We start from the raw sequence: 24291 nt of genomic DNA on the forward strand, positions 1-24291 counted from the left end.
AACAATGAAGACACAGAATCTGGAGATCATTTTCCTCAACACTGTCTTGGACATGTTGATATTATCATGATGTTGTAGAGCATCCATACCTCCTATGTCATGATTATATCGCTAAAATATGTGGGCATATCTGCACAGTGATTCACCATTAGGTTAAAATGAGCAAAGTCAAATAGAAACTTTTATTGCCCCTTGTTTTAGAATATAACAGTAAATACTTGACATCTGGTCTCTTTTAGTGGCATCTGGAGTTGTGTCTAAGCAGATACTGAAAATTCAGTTTCTTCAATTGCATTTGAATTTCAGTATCAGCTATTTCAGCACAGATATAAACTCTTCATTTTAGAGCTAGTTTCCAGAGCAAGAGGGTTCACTCTGTAAAGCTCCTTTGCTTAAAATCAGTGTCTGTACATTGTACTCTTTGATCTCTGAACAGCGAAGAGAAACCTCAACTCAGAGGCAGGAAGAAGAAGAGAAGCTGAAGAAAGAAAATGTTCATTGAGTGGGACCATCAGCTCTCATTCAACACCAGGGCAGGAGACTTTCTCCTACATTCTTGGATTGCTGATTCATTTTGATTTCTAGCCTCCTTTTGCTTTTCTTTCAGAGGGGAAAAAACTTGCAGTGGCTTCTGGCATGCTTCAGATGAGCCATTCCACCATTCTGCTGCTTCCACTCAGTGTTATCTTCTAATCTCCAGTAATCAAATAGGAGAGCCTCCTATCACTGGTGTGGAATTACTCCTGATGGATGCAGAATTACATATATTAGGCTTAACTGGAGCAGAGACTTCAATAGGTCTAACTTCTGGTGCATGGTCATGGGCTTATGCTCTCAACCACTTCTGCTGTCTTCAGTGTAACTAGTTATATGAATTATGTGAATCTGCATTCACAGAATCTGACTTATGAAAAGTACTCAAGGGGTTTTGGTAGCTAATTCCAGCTCTGCAGGGACTGATTCTTAGCTCAGCAATCAATAGTTAGTGTGGATGCAGTATCAAATTCATAAAGCTTTCTCTGTTTTGGCCACTTGAAGGGACAGAGGGCTGTATAGTTACCAACTATCAGCTGTCCTGCAGCATCTGTGCTCTCAAAGTGGTAGAGTTGGAGGCAAAGAGACTCACTGAGTTTTAATCTACTTTATATCGGTTTACAACTGGGACAGACTAAAGACAGATATGGCCAGTAACCAAGAGTTACTTCAGCTCTGCTGCCAGGCAGTAACTTATTTAGTTGCTATAACTCATCTGTCTGTCTGAACCCTAGCACATTCAGTTACTGAACCCTCGTTAATTTTTCTTAACCATGCTGAGATTTCTATTAGAAGCATGCGATTTAGGTTTTTGAACACAGCTGCTGGGCTTTGGAGAAAGAGAAGGAAGTTATTTAACTTTTTCGCATGCATACAGAAAAATTAGGGTTTAAAGTTTCTTTTTGTTTTCCTGATTACTATCAAATGGCTCCCACAGTCACTTTCCAAAAAGCATTTATGCTCAGCTCATTGCAGACACTGTTGCTATTTAGCAAGAAAAACAAGTTCCAGGAGCACCTTGACTCTGTGTTCTAGCTGTCCAAATTTTGCTAGCCTACCAAGTGCAAAACAGGGGTTTTAGAGCATTTAACATGTGGTGACAGAACTGAATATTTGCAAGTATATCGGTGTATTGCAAGAACATCAACAGCAATAGGATAAGCTGTATCTCTACTCACTGGGCCAAATTCTGCTGCCTGTTTTCAATGCAGTTACCCCAGCAAAATCAACTGAGTGACTCCAGATTTATATTCATGTAATGGAAAGCAGAATCTGACTCACCATATGGAATCCATTTGGAAAGAAGTCTAGTTGTGAGTTTTATCTAAAGCTTATTGAATTGTTCATTTTTCTTATTTCTATTTTTCTTGGTTTCATTGCAGGTTGATAAGCAATCTGAATGCCTTCTGAGGAGTAAAGTTATTATTAAACATCTGAAAGTAAAGGTACCTAGAGAAATAGATGGGCTATCCTATTTCCAAAACACCATCCAAGTTTCTTTTTTTTGTTACCACACAGAACTCTGACCCAAATCATCACCAGCCCTAAGGGAAAGCACAAGAGTATAAATAAGTTATAAAAGAGTATTTACCTCTTGGATAACCTATTCAGGACCTGCTGTATGTTTATACAATCACAGTTGTTGCAGAATGGGAGGAATTCTGCTCCCCAGGCTGAATACTCTGCAGCCGTCAAACAATGTGCTCCAGTGGCTCCCAAGCAGTGCAACCCCTACTCCCAGGGGATTTCCACGTCTGCATTTCTTCCACAGCTGCAGTGCAGGGTTCATACACATCCTATCACACAGTCTACATTACACACGACAGGCTGACGGACCGGCAAGTCTCCCATATTACCGAGGATGCCACCAGCAACAAAAAGAGAAATCCTGTGACACTAAGCGTCATGCTGGATTGCCACAACACGGCCATCTTTAGCAATGTTCTCTGGTTTGATACCTTTAGGAACAATGAACAAAGCAAAAATCTGTGAAATTCTGGCCAACTCAATGGGCACAAGGTTTGTGTTATCAATTCCAGAGGGTGGCCTGGGAGGTAGCTCCTGGTAGTATCTAAGTCCTTGCTATATTTTTTCCAGAAAAGGAGAGAGTATGCATGGCCAGAAAATAATTTTAAATCCATGCACTTAAGCTGCAATTAAACATTTTATTAATTCCTTCTTAATAAACACAGGTGCGATATTCTAGTTTGAAAGGTAGAATTGATCCTAAAACATTTTTTGAGCTGTAATCTTCAGTTATGTTTTTGCTTTTTTTTTGTTTTGTTTTGCTTTGTTTTGTGAATTAGAGGAATGGATGAAGTCAGTAATACAAATTATTGTCCCATCACTAAATGTTCAATAATGCTACATTTGGAGAGTTTGGTTTGATGCATCTGTTATCATTCAATGTAACCAAAATAATCTTCCTTACACAGGTAAACAAGAAGCATGATAAACGGCAATTGCAACAGTTGATTTTATTTTTTTTTTTTTTGTCAGTGCAACTTCCCACAAGATTATAAAGATAAAAGGCAAGTGAATTTTCTTCAACAGAAATATAAATTTTCATGGAACTGAGAAAATTTCTGGAAATTACATTGATATAGACAAAGCTAGTCCTATGCCATCATTTAAACATGATGAATGAGACATTCACAGTAGCTATGGGTCTGAATAATTCACATTGTACTTTACAGATAAAGAAGCAAAGAAAATTATTTAATTAGTGTCAATCAGAGGAAAAACTGAAGTCTAATATCCTCTCCTAAAGACAGAAGCAAGAAGAAACAAGTTCAGCTAAGTAGCATCAGTGTAATAAAGCAAGATTTACGAAAGCTAATTTACATTAATATTCAGTGACATTTTGAATAAGAAATGAGCACACAGTTAAATTTTATGGCCTTATGAAATAGCCTGAAGCTGAACAACTATATAGATCCCCAAAGAGACATGAGAAAAGGACAATTAATTCTTAGTTCTACGGAGCTAAAAGAAGCTTAAGCATAGTATCCATGAGTGCTTAATTCATAAGAAAGTTGAAGATGACACAGAAAGTACTGAGGAAACAAGGTAACAGACACTGAGTCACCTGGACTGTGGTGTGAAAAAGGCACAGCTATAAATCTGAGTTCCAGAACAGCCAAAAGCAAACACCCCGCTATGTAAAACGAATACTGCTAAGACAGCAGATCACATCTAGCAAGGTGTAGCTCTGGAAATCCCTGGGGGCTGGAAGTGTCCCTATTGCTCTCCTATAACTGAACGAGTTAATTCATCTGCAGGGTAGATGAAGAAATATGATACCATTAAACAGGACATAGAAAGTTACCATACATTTACTTTTGCAATACTCAATATTGAGCCCTGAGGAACTATGAGGAGTACAGAAAAAAAGACTCAGCAACTCAACAGATTCCTATGTCAAAGAGAATGTTAAAGGGTGACTTGCTTGGCAACATAAATGTCATAATTCTTCAGAGTTGCAAAAGATCAAATTGTAAGAAGCTTAACTGTCTGAGCACTGGAGCTAGACAAAGTCAGAACAGCGACTGATTAACCACTAGGACAGCTTAATAAGGTTATAGTGAATTCCCATCATAGACCATTTTAAATTAGGACTAGAGTGTTTCCTAAATCAGATGTTTTATTTGGAGTGAGAAACAGCTTACAAAAGTCCTATGTCTAAGTTATGCTGGAGGTCAGACTAAATGATCTACTCCTCCCATCTGGTTTTGGAGTCTCCAAGAAGAAATCTCATAATAAGCTTCCAAAGGGAAGGAGCTAGCCTCCCAAAATGCCTAGCTAGCATTTATTTAAAAGTGGTGTTTTTTGTTGTTTTTTTTTTTAATGTATTCTTCGATGTTAGTTTGCAGCATACTTTATTTAACAACCAGTCTTTATTAGTTTTCACTGACTTTAGCAGGAATATTTCACTTGTTAAGAAGAAGCTGGCATCTGAGCAGCTGGTAAATTAGACAAATCCGTTATTTAAAAAAAAAAAAAAAGTTTAGGATTGAGAGGAAGAGACTTTGTGTGAGATTAGATTAACATAACTATTTATTTCCAAAAGGAAAGACCTAAAGGACAATGCCATAACATGCATATCAAGTCACTTGTCTCGGATCCAGAACTAATTACTATTACAAATATTGACTCTGCGCATCCTGCCAGCAATCCAACAAGATGACTTTTACTAAATATTCTGTTGAATCAATCCCAGCTTCAGATCTATATGAGACTGTTCTACTGATGTTTATGTAGACCTCAGGCCAGAACAAGTGATTAGCTCCGGCTGCTTCGAGTCCTTAAGCAACACAGGATAGCTATAAGCTGGAACCAGTGACTACATTTGCCGAGTTTATTGTTTGTCTCATCATCAGATTCACTGTAAGTGAAGATATACAGAGGCCTTTATTTTATATTTACTTTTTCTGCACTCAAAGTTTGCATATTTATCTACTCTTAGCACAAATGGAGGGAGAAAACAGTGAAAAATTAGAGTAATGCTTTTTGTTCTAGAAAGATTTTTTTAGCAGTACAAGTCCTAGCTGAAAATTTCTCAAAGCAAAATGAAAACTATAAGTTTAAATACAGATGTTTGAAAACAGTTCTGTAAAGGGAACAATTTTTTTCTTCCCTACCCTTTATGACTTAAGTTCCTCTGAAGAAACCAGTTTTCTCTCTTTGGGTGAAAAATTGAGAATTCTCTCATTTGTTCTTAGTTGTTACCAGTGTCAGGACACTTCTTAGCCTCTGTTAGTTACTTACATTGCTCCATCTTCTGGATAATACTGGATGAAAACAAAATGATATGACATAACTACACAGGCTAAAATGCGACCTAAGGAATACAAAATCTAGATCAGCTTTGGCAATATCTCATCCAAAGAAAAACAAAAATTATCCACAAAAGTCAAAACACTTAATCAGAATATTTCTAAACTCATATGCTTTGGCTTTTCTTCCTAATTTTCTTTTCCAATGAAACTGACCTAAATCTTTTAAGTAAAGTGAAAAAAAAAAAAAAAGAGTTAAGTGGCACCTCAGCCAGGCTTTCTACATTTAAAATTCTTTGATCTCTTAAAATTTTCTCCACTCATTTTTCCTCTCTTTTGGTGTTTTGTTTGTTTGTTTGTTTGCTTGCTTGCTAATGCAGCTATGAAATGGAAAAATCCATTATTCATATGCAAGGTTAAATTTCTCCACTTAACTAATGATATTATCCTTTCAAAAAAATTTAAATACAGATTTGAATTCCACACAATTGTTTGGGGAATGTTCATGCCTTCAGTTAAGCCCACATTCCTAAAACTGTTGGTGATAATTGCAATGAAATATAGGATGTGCAACATGATGAAAACACAACTGACAAAATTCCATCTGAAAGGCTGAATTTTTCAGTTTAACTTTGTGTAAGCAATTTGTCAGTGTCTCACTGTTGTGGATCTATTTTCCCTGGTACATATTAGTTACCATTAAAAATGCTAAGTGTTAAAAATGGCACACAGAAAATCTTTCTAGTATAGCATTTGAAGCTCTGCTTTTCCTTACTCAGGAATACACCAGGAAAATAGCACATATTAGACTATTTAATACTTACTGCTTTCAGAGGCATAAATCCCCATGCTAAGCTAAGTCAGAATTGTTTAGAAATGTCAGCATTCTCTGGAAGTGAATGTGTAACTACTTAAGGCACAGATGCTTAATGTTCCCTAAGCTTATTTTGTAGAAAGTAAATGTTTTCATTTATTTTATTTCTCACTTTTCTGTGGGAGGAGTCTTCTCTTTTCTTTCCATAGATAGCTTAGTATCATCTTAGTTTATCCATATTTTCACAAGAGAAAGTTTAATCATTGATTAACTAGAATAACTACCAGTTATTTTAGGAACTCAACGTCTGGGCTCACGTGAACTTGCATACTTTGGGTTGACTTCATACTCTGTGGAAAAACTACTTCTAATTGTTTGGGAATCTGCTACTAACCAGATTTTTTAAACCTCATTTAAATAAAGATAATAATGTCAGTGCAAGATGCTTCTTTATTAGTTTACCTGAAGGACCCTACAGGAGCCCAGCACTATCTTCCTAGTAGGATCATTAGATGAGAAGAGAATAAGAATTTTGTCCCAGGTACCAAGCCTGGGCATGAATGTGGCAGGTGTTCATGCAATATTTGTGCTGGGCACAAATCAAGCAGAGAAGTGCCTGCAGCATGGTAAGGGATGCTGTTGGGGAGGAAGTGGGTGGTTCCCCTTCGAGAGGGTTAGAAATGAGTCTTTTCCAAGCAGTCATGTATGTCCGTTGGGAGCAGAACGGTATTCTGTATGGTGTCTGAGACAGACCCAGGAATAAGACTGGATGATATGCCAGTAAAAGGCAGTCCATTTTCTTTGTAGAAGCTATACAGAATTTGAACTTATCTTTTCATCAACTGGTAGTGGAGAAGACAGTAGACAATTTATCATGTGGACTGTCTTACATCTGACCCTTAAAATTCACGTTGTCCAAATTCAGCACTTTATTTTGGCAAGCAGTTATGTATTCAGCTTTTAGGTCTTTACTTCTTGGACGATTCAGAATACAGTAATTCAGGAAGTAATATTTTAAAACATCTAGTACAAGAAATGGGGCCACTTTCTCATATGCTATTGCAACCATCCAAAGCTATTCCTTTCATGGTCTAAAAGAAAGGGGAAGGGATAGAAAAATGTTCAGAGGGAACTGCCAGCAAATGCCACACATTTTACATTTTGTTTTTCAGTCTTTTTTAGCGTTCAACTGTCCTAAGGTCTGAAGCATTTCGTTTAATATGATATTATTAATTTTGGAAACAACACAAGATCTGATCTTCTTGCCAAGTAGACAGGCCTGGTTTGATATCTTAGTAATGAATAGCACCTTCAGTCTTGAGTATTACTAACTCTTGTAATGCTAAGTTGGCATCATTATAACGTTCATAGGTCTTTTCTTTCCAGACCAAAAGAATGAAAGATTTTATCAAGGCATGAGATACATTCCAGCAGTATGGACAATTTCTTTATTGCTGAAAGTGTAGCTTTAAAAATCTATAGATCCTACTTATGAACAAAAAATTCTTTATACAGCTGTATTGTGTTGTTTCCACATTTGTTTAAACACAGGAGTCTGGCTAAGGAATATACAAACGATTCATAAAAACATGCCTATGTTACACATGTGTGAACCACATGGAGAATAACACGTGGCTTTCAAACTCAGGGCATGGGTTTCCCTTTTTATAACTATCCAAAGTAAGAATACCCTAAGTAGGGACATTTTTTCAATAATATTTTTGAAACCTTAACCTCAGAGGGTATCAAAAATGTCTCTCATGAGATATGGGGCCACACATATTGCGGACAGCTGTTTGGAAAAGTTAACACCCTCCTGAAAAAGCAAAAGGAATGAAGTCTCCACAGCTCATTCTGTCTGTAAGTGAGAACCATACCTGGAAGACTGAGCAGAGGTATCCTTCATTTACCTCCATATCTAAAACTGCACTTTAAATTCTTGATCAAAATGTAGAAGTTAGCTTATTCTGTTGACACTATATTACATAAAGTCAACAAGGAGATAGAACCAGTGGTTCATAAAGTCATTGGCAACAATGAGGATCCTAATTTTCACATATGGAAACATTGGATTTGAACCTTAGTTCAGTAAAATCAGTGCATTTACTCTCTACTATCTTTGGAAGACATTGGATCAATGTGTCTAGCAAGTTTCTTGCACTGATGTTACACGTTTGAAAAATACATCCTCACAGACTAGTGGTGAAAACTTCAAAAAAGTTGCATGTTATTTCTTAATGATGTAACATACAGTTGGTTAGTTAATTTTACTTTCATAAACCAGGATGTAAGATCGCTCTGTTTACCAGTCACAGAATCATGCAAAGACATTAGCTCCAAAACAGCTATGCTCACTGTTTAACTGGTAGAGAAGTCAAACAAAGCTCTGCTTCTTATGCCGTCTCTGTTGAAGCTTTTCTCGAGTCACTTGGCTTTCAGCTTAATATAAGCAACAAACCATCCCAATTTGTTAATTCATTTGTGCATGTGAACTGGATTACTCTGGGTAATATCTGCATTTGTGTATTCCACTGTGCTATAATGACAGAAATCTGAATATTAGCAATGGCTCAGATAGGAATTCTGCATCCACTCTTAGAACCTGTATTCCACAAGCTGTCATGCAATGAATACCAGAAGGTTGTTCCTTGTGCTGCAGTACCTTCACCAGTATTTTTTGTTTGTTTGTTTGTTTTATAAAGTGATACAACTAAGAGCAAAGAATCATCATTTTAATGTGAATCCAGACTACCTTATAAAACACTTCTTGGCCTTGCACTCTGCTTTTGCTTTTATGAAACTGCTCTACCACAGTGCAATATCAAGAAAGCTCATTCTGGAGTAGGTGCAAACTTAAATTCAAATAGCATTAACTGTAGATTTGTTTCAAAGGGATCCAAAAACAAGCCTTCACAAGGTCAGATATTACATTAATGTGCACAGCAAAGAGCCTCTAGTGAAGAAAATGGGAGGATGGGAAAGAAGGCAGCAAAGATAGAACATAAATGAATAAGAATAGATTTAAATAGAAAAGGACAGGGAAAAGATCATTTTTTTTCAGATAGCATAAATTGTTGATGGGAGGCCAGGGGGAAGGATGTGGATGGACACAATGTGGGTGTCATCACAAAAAAATTAGGACTAAAATAATGTCTAGTATTTCCTTACAGGAAACCCACAGCATGGTGCAAATAAAGTAAAACAATGCTCTAGCAATCAGAACAGTGACAAATGGTGACCCTGAGGGCTTCTCCTGTGGCTCCTGTTTTGGGACAGGGAAATGTGGTAACTATTGAAAAAGGAAAGGGAAAGGGAAAGGGAAAGGGAAAGGGAAAGGGAAAGGGAAAGGGAAAGGGAAAGGGAAAGGGAAAGGGAAAGGGAAAGGGAAAGGGAAAGGGAAAGGGAAAGGGAAAGGGAAAGGGAAAGGGAAAGGGAAAGGGAAAGGGAAAGGGAAAGGGGAAAGGGGAAAGGGAAAAGAAAAGGGAGTGACAGATGGTGACCCTGAGGGCTTCTCCTGTGGCTCCTGGTTTGGGACGGGGAAATGTGGTAACTATTGAAAAAGGAAAGGGGAAGGGGAAAGGGAAGGGGAAGGGGAAGGGGAAGGGGAAGGGGAAGGGGAAGGGGAAGGGGAAGGGGAAGGGGAAGGGGAAGGGGAAGGGGAAGGGGAAGGGGAAGGGGAAGGGGAAGGGGAAGGGGAAGGGGAAAAGAAAAGGGAGTGACAGATGGTGACCCTGAGGGCTTCTCCTGTGGCTCCTGGTTTGGGACGGGGAAATGTGGTAACTATTGAAAAAGGAAAGGGGAAGGGGAAAGGGAAGGGGAAGAGGAAGGGGAAGGGGAAGGGGAAGGGGGGGAAGGGGGGGAAGGGGGGGGAAGGGGAGGGAAGGGGAGGGAAGGGGAGGGAAGGGGAGGGAAGGGGAGGGAAGGGGAGGGAAGGGAAGGGAAGGGAAGGGAAGGGAAGGGAAGGGAAGGGAAGGGAAGGGAAGGGAAGGGAAGGGAAGGGAAGGGAAGGGAAGGGAAGGGAAGGGAAGGGAAGGGAAGGGAAGGGAAGGGAAGGGAAGGGAAGGGAAGGGAAGGGAAGGGAAGGGAAGGGAAGGGAAGGGAAGGGAAGGGAAGGGAAGGGAAGGGAAGGGAAGGGAAGGGAAGGGAAGGGAAGGGAAGGGAAGGGAAGGGAAGGGAAGGGAAGGGAAGGGAAGGGAAGGGAAGGGAAGGAAGGGAAGGGAGGGGAAGGGAGGGGAAGGGAGGGGAAGGGAGGGGAAGGGAGGGGAAGGGAAGGGAAGGGAAGGGAAGGGAAGGGAAGGGAAGGGAAGGGAAGGGAAGGGAAGGGAAGGGAAGGGAAGGGAAGGGAAGGGAAGGGAAGGGAAGGGAAGGGAAGGGAAGGGAAGGGAAGGGAAGGGAAGGGAAGGGAAGGGAAGGGAAGGGAAGGGAAGGGAAGGGAAGGGAAGGGAAGGAGGGAAGGGAAGGGAAGGGAAGGGAAGGGAAGGGAAGGGAAGGGAAGGGAAGGGAAGGGAAGGGAAGGGAAGGGAAGGGAAGGGAAGGGAAGGGAAGGGAAGGGAAGGGAGGGAGGAGGGAGGAGGAGGGAGGGAGGAGAAAGAAAGAAAGAAAGAAAGAAGAAAGAAAGAAAGAAAGAAAGAAGAAAGAAAGAAAGAAAGAAAGAAAGAAAGAAAGAAAGAAAGAAAGAAAGAAGAAAAAGAAAGAAAGAAGAAAGAAAGAAAGAAAGAAGAGAGAGAGAAAGAAAGAAAGAAAAAGAAAGAAAGAAAGAAAGAAAGAAAGAGAGAAAGAAAGAAAGAAAGAAAGAAAGAAAGAAAGAAAGAAAGAAAGAGAAAGAAAGAAAGAAAGAAAGAAAGAAAGAAAGAAAGAGAGAAAGAAAGAAAGAAAGAAAGAAAGAAAGAAAGAAAGAAAGAAAGAAAGAAAGAAAGAAAAAGAAAGAAAGAAAGAAAGAAAGAAAGAAAGAAAGAAAGAAAGAAAGAAAGAAAGAAAAAGAAAGAAAAAGAAAGAGAAAGAAAGAGAGAAAGAAAGAGAGAAAGAAAGAAAGAAAGAAAGAAAGAAAGAAAGAAAGAAAGAAAGAAAGAAAGAAAGAAAGAAAGAAAGAAAGAAAGACACTAAAATGCATTTATCCAGAAACCAATAAACCAATAGAAGCAGCTGTATGTAGAAAAACACCCTAAGACAGAGCTGTAAATCACCTGGCACTCTGAAGCCAGGATAGCTGAAGTGGTGGCTGATCCCATGTGCCAGAGCTGCCCTGCCCTGTATCATCAGACAGGAGACTGTGCATTCTCTGATGGAGACAACATCAAAAGAGCAGGCCACATATGTTACTGTTATCATGGAAAGTACATATTCCCATTGGCTCCACAGTCAGATACTCTGAAGCCATGGAAAATGCCACAAAAGATAAGCCATACACCCCTTTGTTCGTTCCACTTGTTCAAATTGTTGTCTGCTCTGCTCTGCAGAGTCTTTATCAGTCATTTGTACAAAAGGCATCAGTCTGCTTCTGATAAGTATTGCTGATATCATTACTGCTGAAGGATTTCTAGGGGCATTTATTTCTGAACAATGAATAATGAGCAATCAACAGCAGGTAATCAGTGATTTATCCACTTATCTATTAAGATATTTAGTTAAATTTGGAAGTCCTGGTACATGTTTGCTTTTGAATTACAATTCCATCTGGTCATAAAAATACTAGCAGAGCTTGGCAAACTGGGAAAACTCAGTTTTACCTGCTCATGCTGAACGCTGTCAGGCACCACTTGCAATGTAGGGCCAGGTAGCAGCAGGAATCAAGGAATCCTCAATCATTTTAACAGTACTAAATTTTCAAAGACCCAAATGCAGAATCAGTGTTACTTCACTGCCTCCCTAATACCAGAAATACTATTTCTGCCTTGAATACTGGAAGAGCAAATAGAAGGAATTTCCTTGGCCTCAGAGGAGAGGGGAGAAGAGGAAGCAGACCAGATCCCATGTTTTTTGGAGAAGAATTAAAGAGAAGCCATCTCTGCAAGTCTCTCAATGATGGATAAGTATGATATTATCTCAAATACACCAAAATCACAGACACACTGTGAGATTCATAAAAATCTGATTATCTGCTATCCATCTGAATGGTTTTAAAAACTGTATGTGCAACATCATCAAAGAAAAATATTTTTTGTTTGTTCTCTGCTTGTTGGTATGATTTTGGAGAAAATAAAATTGTAATAGAAATTCCCACCGAGCCAAATCTAATTTTTAAGATGCTGTACCATTTGGTTTCATTAAGTTGCACTAAAAACATCTGGCTGAAAAGGTTACTTCTTGATCTTTGTTTAAAAAAATAAATAAATAAAAATCTTCATCATCCCACTTCATTGATCTTCAGAGACATTAAGATTTGTTCATTTAATGTTCTTCATAAATAAAAGTTGGAGAATGATCAGTGGGGGATTGTTTTGTTGGTAGTTACACAGAATCAATAATAGTAGCTAAAGTTCTTATAATAAACCTGTTTTTTAGCCCTTCTTAATTATCCAGGGGTAACACAGTTCACTAAACATATCACTTGGCACAACTCCTTGCAAAGCAGAATTTTCCTGAAAAGTTTGTTTATAAAATAAACAAGAAAAATAAGGGGGGGGGGGGGGGTTTGAAAGTGAAAGATCCAGAGCGGGTCAGCACAATTGCCCATTGACACTCAAGCCCTAATCTTAACTGCCAAGGCTAGATGAAGCCATTGAGTTTAGAGCCACAGGACTCCGTCTGGCTCAATGTGAAGATATCATACTTTCTCACAGCACATGAGTCTAAATAAGGTGCAATAAGGGACAAATGCAACTCGGACCTGTGGCATTTTGCAGAGGCTTTGAGGTTGCCCAAGATGTTCTAGCTTGCAGCCAGACCAAACTTAAACTCCAGATGATATATAAATGCCCAAGACATCCTGAATGCACTCTGAGTAATTTTGTAGAGTTGACTGATTTTTGGATCCAATCCGTTAAATACAATGAAAATGAACCTGCTAGCAACATAATAGCCACGTTTTTTTTGTTTGTTTGTTTGTTTGTTTTTGTTGTTGTTGTTGTTTTTTAGTTTTACTTCTCTTTTATTTGGCACTGCTATGCTTAACTATTACAGAACGGTCACTGCATAAACAGGTGTAAGAGCAAATAAAACCTTTAAACTTTGCCTTTGTTATCAAGAGACCATCTAGTACCACCTGCACTCAGAGATGTTTAATTAAAAATAAACGTGTTAATATTTAACAGGGAACTCTGATATTATCCACAGAACTGCATGGGACAAAAGACATTTAAAAGCATTCTCACTCTGAAAGATATTTTTTCCTAATCTTAAATTTTTTCTTTGACTGGGATTACATGATAGAGTTGAGGTTGATACATGTAACCAGTTTGCCTCAATAGCAAAAAGTATTTAGGAATGACAACAGAAACAAGGATGTTGTAAGAATGTTTTTGAATTTTATCTTTAATTTTACATGAGAGATTTTCAGATTTAAACAACTTCAGCCATTCTGCCCAGGTGGATTTTGAATCTGAAATTTTATTGTTGTACAATTAAAAATATTTAACGAGTTTATTGTTATTGTGCTTACTGTTTATTTAATTTTACTGATAAGTTTTAAGTGAGTCCTATTGATTTTTCCAGGCAAATGAATTTAAATTAAAGAGCTTCTACCCAGAATCAAGAACATTACTCCAAAAAGGATGTGCATTTGAGTTCAGCTTTTTAAAAAAATCTAAGCAGTTTGAAGTAATATGGAGTTAGCAATGAAACTACAGCTATTTCTAATTATTACTGTGTCTGACAGGATGCATATGTTTATGAAATAATCTATGCATAACACAAAAAAGCTTTTTTTACTGTTTTTGAAATAGTGTTTACATCAAAGTAAAACATCTGTGTGATAAAAGAACAAAGCAGAAATCCCTAGTTGCTAGTCTTATTGCAGAACTATATATAGGTTATTTACAACATTTCTTGGTGTGGTAGAACTCCGTGTGTCAGGATGATTAATTAACAGACATGAAAAGTTAAACCATGAAGGGCTGGAGAAGATATAACATCTCCTAAACTATCAGGATAGGTAGAGAGGAACATCAGGCTTTGTCAGTGCCTTGCTGCAAAATTTTATTATTACTCAAAAGGCACCTGGGCCCAAAACATCAAGTGGAAGCAATTTTATAAATCAAAGGAGATAACCATGTGAAAAAATTATGAGTAACTAGTTTACTCCAAGGACTTGTAATAGGATCTGGAGCTTTCATCCTGGCCCAATTAACAGTGACCAAGACTAAGTCTCATCAGGAATAAATCGGACAGATGTTCCCATCACAAAATCAGCACTACAGCTGACACCAATTGACTTGCTTATTGGTCATGTCAACAAAGAGCCAATGATTACATGAGTATGAATTATTGTCCTTCCAGAAAGGCTTTAGGATGGCTAAAGAATGATGCATGTAGTGTGTCTAGACTGTGTCTAAACTGGGAGCAGACATCGCTTAGACTCCTGTTCGAAGAATTACAATTGGCCTGATTCTATTATTGGACACAGATATTGTAAATCATGATTGCTGATTTATAGCAGCTTCAATTATATTAATGGAAACTGTTCAACATAAAATTCATGGAAGGAAGAACCAGGTTATGACACTAGGCAGAGGGGACTCTTCACCCTTTTTCTCACCCAGAAAGTTGCATGCACAGTGACACCTGAGGAAGGACAGGCTGCACTGCTGTGCATCCCTTGCAGTAAGAGCTCAATTTGTAAATCTAATAAGTGATGAAAGAAGTATCTGATGAAAATAATTTGTGGGCAAATGGGAAATACTTTGTTAATGAGCTTTTCATTTCCTCAGTGAGGGAAGACACAAAACAAGTATGGCCCCTCTTACTCTATGATGACCTTTTTTAGCCATTTACATATAAAAAAGCATATTTTGAGTTATCCTAATTTTCCTTCACTTTTTCTTTCATGTTTTCCATACCTTCCATTAGTTCTATAATTAGAATAATATTTAGTTAGCTAAAATTACATGGTTTAAGTGTGACTACTGTGTCTGGAGATAATGTGAGCAAATGTTGGCATAAAATTTATAGATACAGAAACATAAATAATTCTTTAATGAGTTCTTTCAATCTTAACATAATCAGTGGGAAACTAAACCAGTTGGTCCCCCCATCCACAGAAATATAAACTCACAGCAGGATTGGTTGATAGCTGAAAAACTTCATTTTGGATAAGAGCCATTTTTAAGAAAAGAGCTGTTTACGTAGCCAGGAAAGTTTGGCTGTAGTGAGTAGACATCAGAATTGTTTATTATTGGAACCCAGAAGCACATTAATTATGTGATTTGAGTGACTGGGTAGCATCAACCCCTCCGGTTTTGCATGTCAGAGTGCCCTCAACTTGTATGGTGTAAACTGACCCGTGAAGTACACGTTTGTGCACTAAAGGTTAAAGGAGGACTCTCCTCCATCTCCACCCAGGGTCTGCCAGGGTGGCTGCACTTCAAATTTATGTTTTAGGGAGATCAGAGTGCTTTGATATACTGCACAGGGCAGCAGCATAGCTTCAATTTCACTTACATGTTGTGATTTCCTATGAAAGATCATCTGTCATGGGGAGTTCTTGTAACACATTTGCAAATAAGGTCAAACAATTTGTTCAGAGGTGAACACGGTAAGTATAAACACATTGTAAATATTTGAGTATGAGTTTAATGGTGTTTGAGAGGCTTGCACAAAAAACCTCACAAATAAAATTGCTATATTTAAAAACAAATTAGAAACTTGCACATTATTTTAGCCTTTGGTGGGCATTCATCATCATTACGGACATTTCTGTTTATTTTGGTTTGTGTTGGGAAAAGGGAACATTTAAAAAGCCCCAGCAGCATGCTGCAGGCTGGGGCCTGCCGGGCGTGGGCCTGGCGCTCCAGTCAGCCCCACCATTAGCGGCATCCCCAGCAGGCCTGCCTGAGGAGCCGCCTGGGAACTGGCAGTGGCTTCTAACACACTGATACAAAAGCCCATTAGAGACACCAGGGAAATATTTTTGGAGAGTGATTAGGTTAGGGAAGCAGGTCTAGTTTGTGATGTTTTGGGGTAGGAACAGCTCAGTGACAAACAATGAAATGAAGGGCCAGCTTTGCTGGCAGCACAGGGCCTGCTGTGCTGTGAACGGTCATTGGTGGTTTTGTATGAAAAATGTCAAGTGATAGTCTGTACTACTTTTCATGGAGGCACTTCATACTTTGGGGAAAATAAAGTGAAACTGACTCCCAAAATACCTTATTATCGCTATTTTTAGGACTGGAGAACCACCTGATTTACCTCAGCCATTGATCAAAGCACTACCAGAGATTTCTTGTGAATCTAGCTCTGATGTGCCATGTCCAATCTGTCTGTAGCAAAGGCTCCTTATAGAAACACTTATAGCCATATTCCAGCACACTCCCAACAGGGAAATTTTCTTGCACAAGTTCTTTTACGTCTCCGCTACATTTTGATATGGCTTTTGGAGTGAAGAATGTAGTAGAAGATATTTGCCAAAGTCCCTCTCCCAAGTTTAGAACCCCGAGTAGTTTCCAAGCAAAGCTGCATTTGACGAGTATTAAACCCATTGGTTTCTGAATCCAAAAAGTTAAAAAATGGCCTTAAAAGTAAGACTGAGTGTCATGATTTTCAAGTCTGCAATGTCCATTTTCTGGTTGTTTATACAGAACCCAATCCTGCAAATACTTCTGCACATAACATGAGGAAAGCCATACCTGAATATAGACATTTGCAAGCTTACATCTTCAGCTACTAAGCTCTTTGAAACAGAGAACTATGTTTATGTGGAACAGTATCTAAAGCATCTAGCCCATTTGGGTGGCTGCAGAGTTGGGTGTTGGACATGTGTTCAATGTGTGAAATAACACTTTCAGACAACACACATTTTTCTTCCAGACTTTAGCCTTCAAACACACAAAACTCAGCAGCAAGTAGCACACAAAACTTTAAAATGGGGCAGTGGGTAATGCCTGCTGCTTCAGTTTCTCTTTTAATCTTGCTGAGCTGCTATTCTTTAAATTGATCCTATAGCTAATTTCCCACCCCAGCATTACCAGTTTCTGTTGTTTGTTATTTTTACTTTATTTTATTTTAGTATAGTTTAATTTAGTTATTATTTTATTGTTTCTTCTCATTTGAATGCTGGAAAACCCATGTCACAGTGTTGCAATATTAATTCTGTGCACCAGCCCTGGTGATGTTATGGCCATGTTACAGCCTGTACCATGTCATGGTCCTAAAGGCAGCTGGAAAGTACCAACAGCTGTGGACAACATGAGCTTCTTGTAGCATCCACTGTATCTTTACCCTGTCCTAGTCCTGCAGTCAACTGAAAGGTGCCTGCGGCCATAGACAAACAGAGCTCCAAACCACCCACCAGCTCTGTAGTATGAGATGGTTCATGTAAATTGCAGTATATGAAAAATATAAAAACCAGTAGATTAAAATATAAATGTATAGGTAGGGCTTCTAGCATCAAAGTGACTTCTCTGTCCAGTAAAATACTAAAAATGGTATGGGTAAAGAATGCCAGTTCATTAATCTTACTTTTGATCATCTTGAGCCAATTTCACCCCAGGGTTTCATTTGGTCTTTCCTGAAGCCTTACTATAAATCACATGATGTATAGCACACAAGAAATACTTATTTTGCTAAGGTTAAGTCTGTGTATTCCACTGCCGTGTTTCCATTTAAAAAATAAAAATAAAAATCTAACATGGCTTTATAAGTTGCCATGCTCAAATGCACTTCATACCTGTTACAGGACACTGTATAAAAAAGGGATTCTAGGTGCCAAAATAGCAAGGAGTGTCAGCAGCTGCTTTGACACCTCTACATTAGCATGTTTGCATGTGCGTAACCCATTTCCTTCATGGCTACACCTGGAGGAGGGAGTGCCGTACAGCCTTTCATGGTTCCTTGGGGAAAGGCAAGCTATTTCATAGGGACTGACCTTCCTGTCAGCCTGTGAGACACCATAAACCAAACTGATGGAGGACTGGACTTAAACTGTTTCTTCTCAGCCAAGATCACACCCTTCTGGAGGTTGCTTTGTCCCAGCACAGAAGTGTGAGCTGCTGCAGTAATTCTGCCATGAATGAGAGCCTTTCTTTTGAGTCATACACTTTTGTTTCCAGTCTACGGTGTCTTGGCTTACTACTGTGCTGGGGATTATCCCTGCAAAAAGCCAGAGCCTGGAAAACTGACCATTTTCAGCAGCTATGAAACTAGATTTTTGAAAAGTGTTTCCCTCTCTACATATAAAAGTGGTCTCACTACAGCGAGACTAGCTAAAAAATTGTAATAATAAAAATAATATAATAGCATATTTTAATACTGTAATGTAATAGGAAAATGTAGTACCAATAATATTATCATGAATATTAGCATTATTAGTAGTAACATAATATTCTTCTAGTTAAAGCTTAATTTTTCTGGGTGTCGGTCAAACATAATGAATTAGACTGTCTTGTTTTTCAGGTAGAAAAATTCTTGATCTTACAGGAAACTTCATGCAGACAGATCCCAAATGAGTGCAGAGAGGGTCTCAGTCAGCCTGGGGAAATGACCCAGCAACAGGGCTGTATCAGGACTGGTCTCCAAGTACAGGCCATAGGAGACTGAAAAGAGAGAAAAGCTAGTACTTATTGCACATGCACTAGGAGACCTTTGTATCAATAGTCTGGATTCAGTTCTCTCCTCTCCTACCCTCAAAATCCTACCAAAATAACTGCAGGCAGCAGCAGAGCCATACAGGTACAATTTATGGCAGAATTTGGCACAGAGGGTGTATTGCTCCATTCAGATGGGTTGGGGTCTCTCAAAAGTCTGATCAACTAATTCATAAATGCTTTGTGTAGTTGTATTGTTCTGTATTAATGGAAGTGAGCTAATATCTTACTATTACTTCATAAGATCTAATACAAAGTTAATGAAAAAAAGCCTTGGCACTGCAAAAGCTGTGAAACTACATACACTTAAAAGAAAATACTGTAACACAAAGTGGCTCTGAACTCTTTCATATTTTTTAAAAATTCCTCTAGTCCTGGAGGGTGTCTGAAATTTTTATCATACTGGAGCACTCTAAAACATAGTATGTCACACACCAGAGGGTAGGCTGAAATTGTCTTTTTCTCATCCTTTTAATGTCCTATTTTTCAGACTCCTGTAGTCATTCTTTTTTCTTCAGGTCCCCTAAAAGAAGATTGTAAAAAGCATAAAAAGCTCTGCCCCTGACTACGCTGAATGTTATGCTTCAGCCTTTTTTCATCAGCACCAGACACTTCAGTTTCTACATTAAAGCTTAAAATGTTGTGCCCTAGCTTACAGATACAGCCCTCCCTCCTCCCCAGTTGCTTTCTAGTAGTATCGTGACGTGCACATCAGGCTTCAGGTTCTGTTATTACTCCTTTAATTCACTATTGGCTACAGAAGTCCTCAAAAAGTCCTATCTTGCAAGGGCATGAAGTTTATAGACATACAAGAGTGATAGTGGCAACAGGGCTGGAGTGTGTCAGCAAAGCATGCAGGGTTCAGGTCTGCGAAGAATTTATTTTATTTGCTTTCCCAGCTTTGTTTCAAGGATATGTATACCTGAAGGGGTGGCCCAGAATAGATGAGTTAATAGGACATGAATTTTAAAAAATCAAAAGAAAGGAAAATGGAAATAGGAAAGGGAAGACCAACAAAGCAGGGAGTGTGCGCCTGCCCAAATGACATGAGGAAAACCTGAGGTTGGAAATACTTTGGAAGAAGGAAGGAGAACGGCCATGCTTTAGCAGGGACAGGACAGGCAAACTGAATGTCTATTACTGCCCCAACTGTTTCCCCTGAAATGAGAGCCAGCTTAAACAAGCTTGCCTGAAAAATGACAGCAGTTCAACAGCTGAGTTACAAACTGGTCTTCCTTGCTTCAGGACAACAATTCATGAGACAAAAGTGAAGTGCTTGATATATCTTCAGCCATCCAAATTTAATATGAAGTTGTAAGCCTGTCCAAAACCTATTCTAAAGGCTGCTCTGAGGGAGGATAAAAAAGATTCTGCCATTTTCACAATGAAAATGAACTCAGCAGAATTAGCTGTTTCATGTGAAAGGAAACCCTGCTTGCCAGAAACAGATTATTTAAAGCCTTTGATTGACCTGAGAGACTTCCTAAACTTTCTTCCCTCTGCCTCCCACTCTCTGCACTATAAGGGTCTATTTTATTTTCCGATGCATCATGGCAATAAATTTAAAACTCCTGGATCTCTCAGCTCGCTCTTCCTAGTTGGCGCCTCATTTGAGTAATAGGTCACGAAGTTGACATTCTTGCAATGATGTATTGCTTGCTAGAGTGGCACTGACCAGGAAAGGCGGGTCAGCTAGTTTTTTTGTTTTTAATATAATCTTCTACAGCTAGAGATGAAATTGCTATAAAGAATTGCAAAAGAGCATATCCATGTGATACTCTCACTGGGGAAAGTATCCATAGGGGGAGAGAGAGACAACACCAAGAGCTACAGAGAGCTATATCTCAGGAAACATGGCTTATTTTGGGGACAAGCCAAAAGCAAAATAACAAGTGAAAATGAAATGACAGGGACATTCTAAGGAATTTTTCACTACCTGGTTACCTTCTGTTTAAAGGTTTGGCTCTAACTTCTTTTTACTTGGCTTCATCCAAAATACCCTTCATAGCAGAGAAAAACTGTTACTTCTGGGAAGTCAAAGCTGAGTTCATTAAACTTGGTTTTCTTTCTGTAATTTTGATTAATAGTGTTTCTTAAAGTATGTGCTGTTTCTGTTGGGCCATTATTCCTGATGGCATGGTCCTGAAGTTTCTTAGATTGTTCCAATTTATTACATTGTTTTTTTAAAGTTTAGTGTGTCTTCTTAGTTTCACAAGGAGCTGGAGTCCACACGCGCGCGCACACACACATACACACAAAAGAATAATAATAATAAATTAAAAAAAAATAATGTGCAAGCTACTACCACTCTTCCGAGGTTTATCAGGCTATGTTAACCATTTAAACAGCCAAATTCAGCATGATATGTTTTTATTAGTTTCTACTCACCTTGATGGTATAAAGTTTGTCTGATGCAATTCTATTTGCTATACAATTAGAGCAGACATGACCTGAAGCCAAAGAACAGAAAGTATTTTCTTTCAAAGTTCTGAATCCCTTTTCCTGTTATTACTTTGCTGTTTTATTATTCCTCAGGCTGCATACGTTATGTTCTTGTTTTTTACTTTACAGACTTTTCGCCTGTCTTTCACTGAAAGAAAATTTTTGCAAAACTGTCATCAGGAAACTCATACAGCAAAGCTTGTATTGAATGAGCAGGGACACATGTTCTTGTACTTGCTAAGAAAACTTGCAATAGTTTCAGCAATCTGATTCCAGAAAGGAGATTAATAGATCTGACAACCGTCATAGATGAAGGACCATATTTCTGCTCAATCTATAATAGTACTTTTTGTTGTTGTTTCAGCCCCACATATTGTTTATGCTGATCCATCTCTTTATGCAGAAAACCAAATGTCTATATTTCATCTTGGCTGAAGTCACCCCGTATAGCATTATAAAGTTTGAGGAAGAAATTATGACACCGTTATTCATTCATCACTGACACTGGAAAATTATGAGATATCATGAGAATGTCTGAAGAAAGAAAAATGTTTATATTTGACTTCTCGTTTCTTGACCCTCTGAGGTTATTTGCTTCATATTTTCAACTTTTATCCACATGCTGGAAGGCTAACAAGTCACTCTATTTAATGGAAGCTTAAATTCTCATGAACTTCCCTTATTCCAGCAACTAGGGCACAGAAAAAAACAAATTGCTAGTCTTGGTGATAAAATTGAAAAACTTGGCAGCAGTTTTCCCTCCTACTGATTAGCTCTTTATTCCATGAGTAATCTGATACAAATAAATGGAGTAAATCCATTTACCAGTAGATATTATTCACTGTGAGTAAAACCAGCGGAAATACGTCCTGTTTAAAACAGAATTCACTGGAGCAAGCTCCCAAAATGATAGTCTTTGTTAGTCTTATCCAGATACACACTGTATAAAATGTATGCACATACATACACACCCACATATCTGTACACACACATGCACCTAAGCTCTTATAAATACTGCACCAGGTTCTGAAATAAGTAGCAGTACTTGGGTTACAGTTCCAGTATTATCATACCTTGCTATGTAAAACACCAAGTAGTTATTTCTGTTAATCTTAAATCAAGGGAACTGCATCTGTATGAAAAGAGAGGAAATTGTTTATGACTTGTCTCTTAAATGCCATGTGGCCACAGAAAGAGTGCTGCTGTGTGATCACAAGGTGATACACAACATGAGTTGATGTGCATAAACCAGGTTGGCTAGAGGAAGCATTGCTTGCATCTGATATTATAATTACAAAACCCTGTTGTTTGGACCACTTAGTTTTCTTGGTTGTATAGATTCTTGGTTGTATAATAAATGCATGTAGCAGTCTCTTCTTTAGACAGACGGCTTCAAAAACTCTCTCTCTTCTGCTTGAACACTGATTTTAACACTACTTGTAAGAACTTGATTTCCTTTGAAATTTCAGCTGCATCTGTCAAATTTATTTGAAAATCAGCTTGTGTTGTAAAAAAAAATTATCATGGAGACACACAGTATGACTGCAGAAAGAAAGAAAAAAAAAAGTCAGCTAATAGCAGTAATTCTGCCTTATTTCTGTATTCTATCACAAATCCCCATGAGAAACACTAGCTGGCGTTTGTAAATGGCAGCTGCTGCCTGTGAGCTAGCACAATCAATCTTCATGCTACTGCAACTATACACATAAAGAATATTCAGTGTCTGTGAGTCAACAGGCTGAAGCATATACCATTTATTCGTTTCCTCTTAAAAGTATCAGAATAACAGCTGACCAAGGCAGAAAAGAAGGTAGTAGCTTCTTATTTTCATGTCACATCTAATATGAATACAGAAGTTTAATATGGTGTACTTGAAAAGTCTCAGCTTACACATTCGTCTCACTTTATTGGTTTGATATAATTGAGACAAATTAAACCAACTTAATAGACTATATTCCATTAATGTCTTAGTCATTTGGAACTTTGATATCAGCTGTACTCTAGAAAAACAATGACTTTTAAACTGATATTTGGTCCAATACATATGATCTTATTTACTGGTAAAGAATAGAGAATGAATCCCCCAGTTCATTTATACTACTGATCATAGGACAAAGTTCTGCTATATGGTATTATGGAATTTCCATTAAAAAAAAAAAAAAAGGAAGTTCAAAAAAAAAAAAAGTGAGGAATTGTACTAAAAACTTACAATCCAAACTTTTAGCTACTCAAGTACCACAGAGAAAAAAATCAAATTTAAATACTATTTCCCTGTTTGAAGAGTTACAAGTACCAGTGGATCCCAAACTGACTACTCTTAATACTAGACAAACTGGTATTTCCTTTAATTTGAAGAAATAAATGTCCTGAATGTATTGCATGCATTGCATCTGGAGCCTTCTGATGTTTCTATGGTGGGGCAAAGATGAAAGAAATGGATGGCTGCTCTTTGAATTGATATTCAATATTGTGTGTTTAAAATCACCTTCAAGTCCCACCTAAGCCAGTTGTTTTCAGCTCATGGGCTGTGAATACAAGGGACTTGTGGACTACTGTGGTGTGGAAGGTAGCTGTAAAAAAATAATGTCAGTGGCTCATATGAAAATATGTTCCCATCTCTCAGGCTGAAAAGGACTGCCCGTGCATCTGGAAGGCATATGCTTATTTTAAGCACATAAGAAGCCCACTAATTTGAATGTGGGCAAGCCAAAGCTTAAACTTAAGAAAGCATATTTTGCCTGATATTTTGTTAACCTTGTCTTTTGGATGCCAAATGCCCATAGTTGAAATAATCACTCATGTGAATCTTCACATAACTTTAACTGGTTTTGTTATTCTTCTCCAGACGCTTCCTATTCATACCAAGGCAATTTATATTAAGGCATCCAAAACTGAACTATGGTGCAACTGAAAATGTATCATTCCTAGTTTTCTATTAAATCATTATTACAGTGAGATATTACTTCTGTAAAGTATTTCTCTAATCCATCTC

This window comes from Anser anser (assembly GCF_964211835.1).
Source record: "Anser anser genome assembly, chromosome: 3".
Classification (NCBI taxonomy): domain Eukaryota; kingdom Metazoa; phylum Chordata; class Aves; order Anseriformes; family Anatidae; genus Anser; species Anser anser.